The following is a 9,572-nucleotide window of genomic DNA, read 5'->3' on the forward strand; positions in this document are numbered from 1 at the left end:
GGCTGATTTATTTTCCTGGGATAAAAAGCCTTCTGTTTTGAGTGCCAAACCTTTCAGGAGAGCATTTTCAAGCTTTTGGCACCATTTTTGAGTGAATTGCCAAAAGTCAGATTTTTGCTGAAATTGTGACCCCGGGGCTTAGGGATTTTTTCAAAAAAATATTTTCTGCCGGTTAAGTTTTGGAGGGCTGATTTCTTGTCCTGGGATAAAAAGCCTTCTGTTTCGAGTGCCAAACCTTTCAGGAGAGCATTTGCAAGCTTTTGGCACCATTTTTGAGTGAATTGCCAAAAGTCAGATTTTTGCTGAAATTGTGGGGCTTAGGGATTTTTTCAAAAACATATTTTCTGCCGGTTAAGTTTTTGAGGGCAGATTTCTCTTCCTGGGATAAAAAGCCTTCTGTTTCGAGTGCCAAACCTTTCAGGAGAGCATTTTCAAGCTTTTGGCACCATTTTTGAGTGAATTGCCAAAAGTCAGATTTTTGCTGAAATTGTGACCCCGGGGCTTAGGGATTTTTTCAAAAAAATATTTTCTGCCGGTTAAGTTTTTGAGGGCTGATTTATTTTCATGGGATAAAAAGCCTTATGTTTCGAGTGCCAAACCTTTCAGGAGAGCATTTTCAAGCTTTTGGCACCATTTTTGAGTGAATTGCCAAAAGTCAGATTTTTGCTGAAATTGTGACCCCGGGGCTTAGGGATTTTTTCAAAAACATATTTTCTGCCGGTTAAGTTTTTGAGGGCTGATTTCTTGTCCTGGGATAATAAGCCTTCTGTTTCGAGTGCCAAACCTTTCAGGAGAGCAATTTCAAGCTTTTGGCACCATTTTTGAGTGAATTGCCAAAAGTCAGATTTTTGCGGAAATTGTGAGCCCGGGGCTTAGGGATTTTTTCAAAAAAATATTTTCTGCCGGTTAAGTTTTTGAGGGCTGATTTATTTTCATGATATAAAAAGCCTTATGTTTCGAGTGCCAAACCTTTCAGGAGAGCAATTTCAAGCTTTTGGCACCATTTTTGAGTGAATTGCCAAAAGTCAGATTTTTGCGGAAATTGTGAGCCCGGGGCTTAGGGATTTTTTCAAAAAAATATTTTCTGCCGGTTAAGTTTTTGAGGGCTGATTTATTTTCCTGGGATAAAAAGCCTTCTGTTTTGAGTGCCAAACCTTTCAGGAGAGCAATTTCAAGCTTTTGGCACCATTTTTGAGTGAATTGCCAAAAGTCAGATTTTTGCGGAAATTGTGACCCCGGGGCTTAGGGATTTTTTTAAAAAAATATTTTCTGCCGGTTAAGTTTTTGAGGGCTGATTTCTCTTCCTGGGATAAAAAACCTTCTGTTTCGAGTGCCAAACCTTTCAGGAGAGCATTTTCAAGCTTTTGGCACCATTTTTGAGTGAATTGCCAAAAGTCAGATTTTTGCTGAAATTGTGACCCCGGGGCTTAGGGATTTTTTCAAAAAAATATTTTCTGCCGGTTAAGTTTTTGAGGGCTGATTTATTTTCCTGGGATAAAAAGCCTTCTGTTTTGAGTGCCAAACCTTTCAGTAGAGCAATTTCAAGCTTTTGGCACCATTTTTGAGTGCATTGCCAAAAGTCAGATTTTTGCTGAAATTGTGACCCCGGGGCTTAGGGATTTTTTCAAAAAAATATTTTCTGCCGGTTAAGTTTTGGAGGGCTGATTTCTTGTCCTGGGATAAAAAGCCTTCTGTTTCGAGTGCCAAACCTTTCAGGAGAGCATTTGCAAGCTTTTGGCACCATTTTTGAGTGAATTGCCAAAAGTCAGATTTTTGCTGAAATTGTGGGGCTTAGGGATTTTTTCAAAAACATATTTTCTGCCGGTTAAGTTTTTGAGGGCAGATTTCTCTTCCTGGGATAAAAAGCCTTCTGTTTCGAGTGCCAAACCTTTCAGGAGAGCATTTTCAAGCTTTTGGCACCATTTTTGAGTGAATTGCCAAAAGTCAGATTTTTGCTGAAATTGTGACCCCGGGGCTTAGGGATTTTTTCAAAAAAATATTTTCTGCCGGTTAAGTTTTTGAGGGCTGATTTCTTGTCCTGGGATAAAAAGCCTTCTGTTTCGAATGCCAAACCTTTCAGGAGAGCATTTTCAAGCTTTTGGCACCATTTTTGAGGGAATTGCCAAAGGTCAGATTTTTGCTGAAATTATGACCCCGGGGCTTAGGGATTTTTTCAAAAAAATATTTTCTGCCGGTTAAGTTTTGGAGGGCTGATTTCTTGTCCTGGGATAAAAAGCCTTCTGTTTCGAGTGCCAAACCTTTCAGGAGAGCATTTGCAAGCTTTTGGCACCATTTTTGAGTGAATTGCCAAAAGTCAGATTTTTGCTGAAATTGTGGGGCTTAGGGATTTTTTCAAAAACATATTTTCTGCCGGTTAAGTTTTTGAGGGCAGATTTCTCTTCCTGGGATAAAAAGCCTTCTGTTTCGAGTGCCAAACCTTTCAGGAGAGCATTTTCAAGCTTTTGGCACCATTTTTGAGTGAATTGCCAAAAGTCAGATTTTTGCTGAAATTGTGACCCCGGGGCTTAGGGATTTTTTCAAAAAAATATTTTCTGCCGGTTAAGTTTTTGAGGGCTGATTTATTTTCATGGGATAAAAAGCCTTATGTTTCGAGTGCCAAACCTTTCAGGAGAGCAATTTCAAGCTTTTGGCACCATTTTTGAGTGAATTGCCAAAAGTCAGATTTTTGCGGAAATTGTGAGCCCGGGGCTTAGGGATTTTTTCAAAAAAATATTTTCTGCCGGTTAAGTTTTTGAGGGCTGATTTATTTTCCTGGGATAAAAAGCCTTCTGTTTTGAGTGCCAAACCTTTCAGGAGAGCAATTTCAAGCTTTTGGCACCATTTTTGAGTGAATTGCCAAAAGTCAGATTTTTGCGGAAATTGTGACCCCGGGGCTTAGGGATTTTTTTAAAAAAATATTTTCTGCCGGTTAAGTTTTTGAGGGCTGATTTCTCTTCCTGGGATAAAAAACCTTCTGTTTCGAGTGCCAAACCTTTCAGGAGAGCATTTTCAAGCTTTTGGCACCATTTTTGAGTGAATTGCCAAAAGTCAGATTTTTGCTGAAATTGTGACCCCGGGGCTTAGGGATTTTTTCAAAAAAATATTTTCTGCCGGTTAAGTTTTTGAGGGCTGATTTCTTGTCCTGGGATAAAAAGCCTTATGTTTCGAGTGCCAAACCTTTCAGGAGAGCATTTGCAAGCTTTTGGCACCATTTTTGAGTGAATTGCCAAAAGTCAGATTTTTGCTGAAATTGTGACCCCGGGGCTTAGGGATTTTTTCAAAAAAATATTTTCTGCCGGTTAAGTTTTTGAGGGCTGATTTATTTTCCTGGGATAAAAAGCCTTCTGTTTTGAGTGCCAAACCTTTCAGTAGAGCAATTTCAAGCTTTTGGCACCATTTTTGAGTGAATTGCCAAAAGTCAGATTTTTGCTGAAATTGTGACCCCGGGGCTTAGGGATTTTTTCAAAAAAATATTTTCTGCCGGTTAAGTTTTGGAGGGCTGATTTCTTGTCCTGGGATAAAAAGCCTTCTGTTTCGAGTGCCAAACCTTTCAGGAGAGCATTTGCAAGCTTTTGGCACCATTTTTGAGTGAATTGCCAAAAGTCAGATTTTTGCTGAAATTGTGGGGCTTAGGGATTTTTTCAAAAACATATTTTCTGCCGGTTAAGTTTTTGAGGGCAGATTTCTCTTCCTGGGATAAAAAGCCTTCTGTTTCGAGTGCCAAACCTTTCAGGAGAGCATTTTCAAGCTTTTGGCACCATTTTTGAGTGAATTGCCAAAAGTCAGATTTTTGCTGAAATTGTGACCCCGGGGCTTAGGGATTTTTTCAAAAAAATATTTTCTGCCGGTTAAGTTTTTGAGGGCTGATTTATTTTCATGGGATAAAAAGCCTTATGTTTCGAGTGCCAAACCTTTCAGGAGAGCATTTTCAAGCTTTTGGCACCATTTTTGAGTGAATTGCTAAAAGTCAGATTTTTGCTGAAATTGTGACCCCGGGGCTTAGGGATTTTTTCAAAAACATATTTTCTGCCGGTTAAGTTTTTGAGGGCTGATTTCTTGTCCTGGGATAATAAGCCTTCTGTTTCGAGTGCCAAACCTTTCAGGAGAGCAATTTCAAGCTTTTGGCACCATTTTTGAGTGAATTGCCAAAAGTCAGATTTTTGCGGAAATTGTGAGCCCGGGGCTTAGGGATTTTTTCAAAAAAATATTTTCTGCCGGTTAAGTTTTTGAGGGCTGATTTATTTTCCTGGGATAAAAAGCCTTATGTTTCGAGTGCCAAACCTTTCAGGAGAGCATTTTCAAGCTTTTGGCACCATTTTTGAGTGAATTGCCAAAAGTCAGATTTTTGCTGAAATTGTGACCCCAGGGCTTAGGGATTTTTTCAAAAAAATATTTTCTGCCGGTTAAGTTTTTGAGGGCTGATTTATTTTCCTGGGATAAAAAGCCTTCTGTTTTGAGTGCCAAACCTTTCAGTAGAGCAATTTCAAGCTTTTGGCACCATTTTTGAGTGAATTGCCAAAAGTCAGATTTTTGCTGAAATTGTGACCCCGGGGCTAAGGGATTTTTTCAAAAAAATATTTTCTGCCGGTTAAGTTTTGGAGGGCTGATTTCTTGTCCTGGGATAAAAAGCCTTCTGTTTCGAGTGCCAAACCTTTCAGGAGAGCATTTGCAAGCTTTTGGCACCATTTTTGAGTGAATTGCCAAAAGTCAGATTTTTGCGGAAATTGTGGGGCTTAGGGATTTTTTCAAAAACATATTTTCTGCCGGTTAAGTTTTTGAGGGCAGATTTCTCTTCCTGGGATAAAAAGCCTTCTGTTTCGAGTGCCAAACCTTTCAGGAGAGCATTTTCAAGCTTTTGGCACCATTTTTGAGTGAATTGCCAAAAGTCAGATTTTTGCTGAAATTGTGACCCCGGGGCTTAGGGATTTTTTCAAAAAAATATTTTCTGCCGGTTAAGTTTTTGAGGGCTGATTTATTTTCATGATATAAAAAGCCTTATGTTTCGAGTGCCAAACCTTTCAGGAGAGCATTTTCAAGCTTTTGGCACCATTTTTGAGTGAATTGCCAAAAGTCAGATTTTTGCTGAAATTGTGACCTTAGGGATTTTTTCAAAAAAATATTTTCTGCCGGTGAAGTTTTTGAGGGCTGATTTCTCTTCCTGGGATAAAAAGCCTTCTGTTTCGAGTGCCAAACCTTTCAGGAGAGCATTTTCAAGCTTTTGGCACCATTTTTGAGTGAATTGCCAAAAGTCAGATTTTTGCTGAAATTGTGACCCCGGGGCTTAGGGATTTTTTCAAAAAAATATTTTCTGCCGGTTAAGTTTTTGAGGGCTGATTTATTTTCCTGGGATAAAAAGCCTTCTGTTTCGAGTGTCAAACCTTTCAGGAGTGCATTTGCAAGCTTTTGGCACCATTTTTGAGTGAATTGCCAAAAGTCAGATTTTTGCTGAAATTGTGACCCCGGGGCTTAGGGATTTTTTCAAAAACATATTTTCTGCCGGTTAAGTTTTTGAGGGCTGATTTCTTGTCCTGGGATAATAAGCCTTCTGTTTCGAGTGCCAAACCTTTCAGGAGAGCAATTTCAAGCTTTTGGCACCATTTTTGAGTGATTTGCCAAAAGTCAGATTTTTGCGGAAATTGTGAGCCCGGGGCTTAGGGATTTTTTCAAAAAAATATTTTCTGCCGGTTAAGTTTTTGAGGGCTGATTTCTTGTCCTGGGATAAAAAGCCTTCTGTTTCGAGTGCCAAACCTTTCAGGATAGCATTTTCAAGCTTTTGGCACCATTTTTGAGTGAATTGCCAAAAGTCAGATTTTTGCTGAAATTGTGACCCCGGGGCTTAGGGATTTTTTCAAAAAAATATTTTCTGCCGGATAAGTTTTTGAGGGCTGATTTCTCTTCTTGGGATAAAAAGCCTTCTGTTTTGAGTGCCAAACCTTTCAGGAGAGCATTTTCAAGCTTTTGGCACCATTTTTGAGTGAATTGCCAAAAGTCAGATTTTTGCTTAGGGCTTAGGGCTTTTTTCAAAAAAATATTTTCTGCCGGTTAAGTTTTTGAGGGCTGATTTATTTTCCTGGGATAAAAAGCCTTCTGTTTCGAGTGTCAAACCTTTCAGGAGTGCATTTGCAAGCTTTTGGCACCATTTTTGAGTGAATTGCCAAAAGTCAGATTTTTGCTGAAATTGTGACCCCGGGGCTTAGGGATTTTTTCAAAAACATATTTTCTGCCAGTTAAGTTTTTGAGGGCTGATTTCTTGTCCTGGGATAATAAGCCTTCTGTTTCGAGTGCCAAACCTTTCAGGAGAGCAATTTCAAGCTTTTGGCACCATTTTTGAGTGAATTGCCAAAAGTCAGATTTTTGCGGAAATTGTGAGCCCGGGGCTTAGGGATTTTTTCAAAAAAATATTTTCTGCCGGTTAAGTTTTTGAGGGCTGATTTCTTGTCCTGGGATAAAAAGCCTTCTGTTTCGAGTGCCAAACCTTTCAGGATAGCATTTTCAAGCTTTTGGCACCATTTTTGAGTGAATTGCCAAAAGTCAGATTTTTGCTGAAATTGTGACCCCGGGGCTTAGGGATTTTTTCAAAACTTATCTGCCGGATAAGTTTTTGAGGGCTGATTTCTCTTCTTGGGATAAAAAGCCTTCTGTTTTGAGTGCCAAACCTTTCAGGAGAGCATTTTCAAGCTTTTGGCACCATTTTTGAGTGAATTGCCAAAAGTCAGATTTTTGCTTAGGGCTTAGGGCTTTTTTCAAAAAAATATTTTCTGCCGGTTAAGTTTTTGAGGGCTGATTTATTTTCCTGGGATAAAAAGCCTTCTGTTTCGAGTGTCAAACCTTTCAGGAGTGCATTTGCAAGCTTTTGGCACCATTTTTGAGTGAATTGCCAAAAGTCAGATTTTTGCTGAAATTGTGACCCCGGGGCTTAGGGATTTTTTCAAAAACATATTTTCTGCCAGTTAAGTTTTTGAGGGCTGATTTCTTGTCCTGGGATAATAAGCCTTCTGTTTCGAGTGCCAAACCTTTCAGGAGAGCAATTTCAAGCTTTTGGCACCATTTTTGAGTGAATTGCCAAAAGTCAGATTTTTGCGGAAATTGTGAGCCCGGGGCTTAGGGATTTTTTCAAAAAAATATTTTCTGCCGGTTAAGTTTTTGAGGGCTGATTTCTTGTCCTGGGATAAAAAGCCTTCTGTTTCGAGTGCCAAACCTTTCAGGATAGCATTTTCAAGCTTTTGGCACCATTTTTGAGTGAATTGCCAAAAGTCAGATTTTTGCTGAAATTGTGACCCCGGGGCTTAGGGATTTTTTCAAAAAAATATTTTCTGCCGGATAAGTTTTTGAGGGCTGATTTCTCTTCTTGGGATAAAAAGCCTTCTGTTTTGAGTGCCAAACCTTTCAGGAGAGCATTTTCAAGCTTTTGGCACCATTTTTGAGTGAATTGCCAAAAGTCAGATTTTTGCTTAGGGCTTAGGGCTTTTTTCAAAAAAATATTTTCTGCCGGTTAAGTTTTTGAGGGCTGATTTATTTTCCTGGGATAAAAAGCCTTCTGTTTCGAGTGTCAAACCTTTCAGGAGTGCATTTGCAAGCTTTTGGCACCATTTTTGAGTGAATTGCCAAAAGTCAGATTTTTGCTGAAATTGTGACCCCGGGGCTTTGGGATTTTTTCAAAAACATATTTTCTGCCAGTTAAGTTTTTGAGGGCTGATTTCTTGTCCTGGGATAATAAGCCTTCTGTTTCGAGTGCCAAACCTTTCAGGAGAGCAATTTCAAGCTTTTGGCACCATTTTTGAGTGAATTGCCAAAAGTCAGATTTTTGCGGAAATTGTGAGCCCGGGGCTTAGGGATTTTTTCAAAAAAATATTTTCTGCCGGTTAAGTTTTTGAGGGCTGATTTCTTGTCCTGGGATAAAAAGCCTTCTGTTTCGAGTGTCAAACCTTTCAGGAGTGCATTTGCAAGCTTTTGGCACCATTTTTGAGTGAATTGCCAAAAGTCAGATTTTTGCTGAAATTGTGACCCCGGGGCTTAGGGATTTTTTCAAAAACATATTTTCTGCCGGTTAAGTTTTTGAGGGCTGATTTCTTGTCCTGGGATAATAAGCCTTCTGTTTCGAGTGCCAAACCTTTCAGGAGAGCAATTTCAAGCTTTTGGCACCATTTTTGAGTGAATTGCCAAAAGTCAGATTTTTGCGGAAATTGTGAGCCCGGGGCTTAGGGATTTTTTCAAAAAAATATTTTCTGCCGGTTAGGTTTTTGAGGGCTGATTTCTTGTCCTGGGATAAAAAGCCTTCTGTTTTGAGTGCCAAACCTTTCAGGAGAGCAATTTCAAGCTTTTGGCACCATTTTTGAGTGAATTGCCAAAAGTCAGATTTTTGCTGAAATTGTGACCCCGGGGCTTAGGGATTTTTTCAAAAAAATATTTTCTGCCGGTTAAGTTTTTGAGGGCTGATTTATTTTCCTGGGATAAAAAGCCTTCTGTTTCGAGTGCCAAACCTTTTAGGAGAGCATTTTCAAGCTTTTGGCACCATTTTTGAGTGAATTGCCAAAAGTCAGATTTTTGCTGAAATTGTGACCCCGGGGCTTAGGGATTTTTTCAAAAAAATATTTTCTGCCGGTTAAGTTTTTGAGGGCTGATTTATTTTCCTGGGATAAAAAGCCTTCTGTTTCGAGTGCCAAACGTTTCAGGAGAGCATTTGCAAGCTTTTGGCACCATTTTTGAGTGAATTGCCAAAAGTCAGATTTTTGCGGAAATTGTGACCCCGGGGCTTAGGGATTTTTCCAAAAAAATATTTTCTGCCGGTTAAGTTTTTGAGGGCTGATTTCTTGTCCTGGGATAAAAAGCCTTCTGTTTCGAGTGCCAAACCTTTCAGGATAGCATTTTCAAGCTTTTGGCACCATTTTTGAGTGAATTGCCAAAAGTCAGATTTTTGCTGAAATTGTGACCCCGGGGCTTAGGGATTTTTTCAAAAACATATTTTCTGCCGGTTAAGTTTTTGAGGGCTGATTTCTTGTCCTGGGATAATAAGCCTTCTGTTTCGAGTGCCAAACCTTTCAGGAGAGCAATTTCAAGCTTTTGGCACCATTTTTGAGTGAATTGCCAAAAGTCAGATTTTTGCGGAAATTGTGAGCCCGGGGCTTAGGGATTTTTTCAAAAAAATATTTTCTGCCGGTTAGGTTTTTGAGGGCTGATTTCTTGTCCTGGGATAAAAAGCCTTCTGTTTTGAGTGCCAAACCTTTCAGGAGAGCAATTTCAAGCTTTTGGCACCATTTTTGAGTGAATTGCCAAAAGTCAGATTTTTGCTGAAATTGTGACCCCGGGGCTTAGGGATTTTTTCAAAAAAATATTTTCTGCCGGTTAAGTTTTTGAGGGCTGATTTATTTTCCTGGGATAAAAAGCCTTCTGTTTCGAGTGCCAAACCTTTTAGGAGAGCATTTTCAAGCTTTTGGCACCATTTTTGAGTGAATTGCCAAAAGTCAGATTTTTGCTGAAATTGTGACCCCGGGGCTTAGGGATTTTTTCAAAAAAATATTTTCTGCCGGTTAAGTTTTTGAGGGCTGATTTATTTTCCTGGGATAAAAAGCCTT

This window comes from Podarcis liolepis (assembly GCF_965112155.1).
Source record: "Podarcis liolepis genome assembly, chromosome: 13".
In the NCBI taxonomy this organism is placed as follows: Eukaryota; Metazoa; Chordata; class Lepidosauria; order Squamata; family Lacertidae; genus Podarcis; species Podarcis liolepis.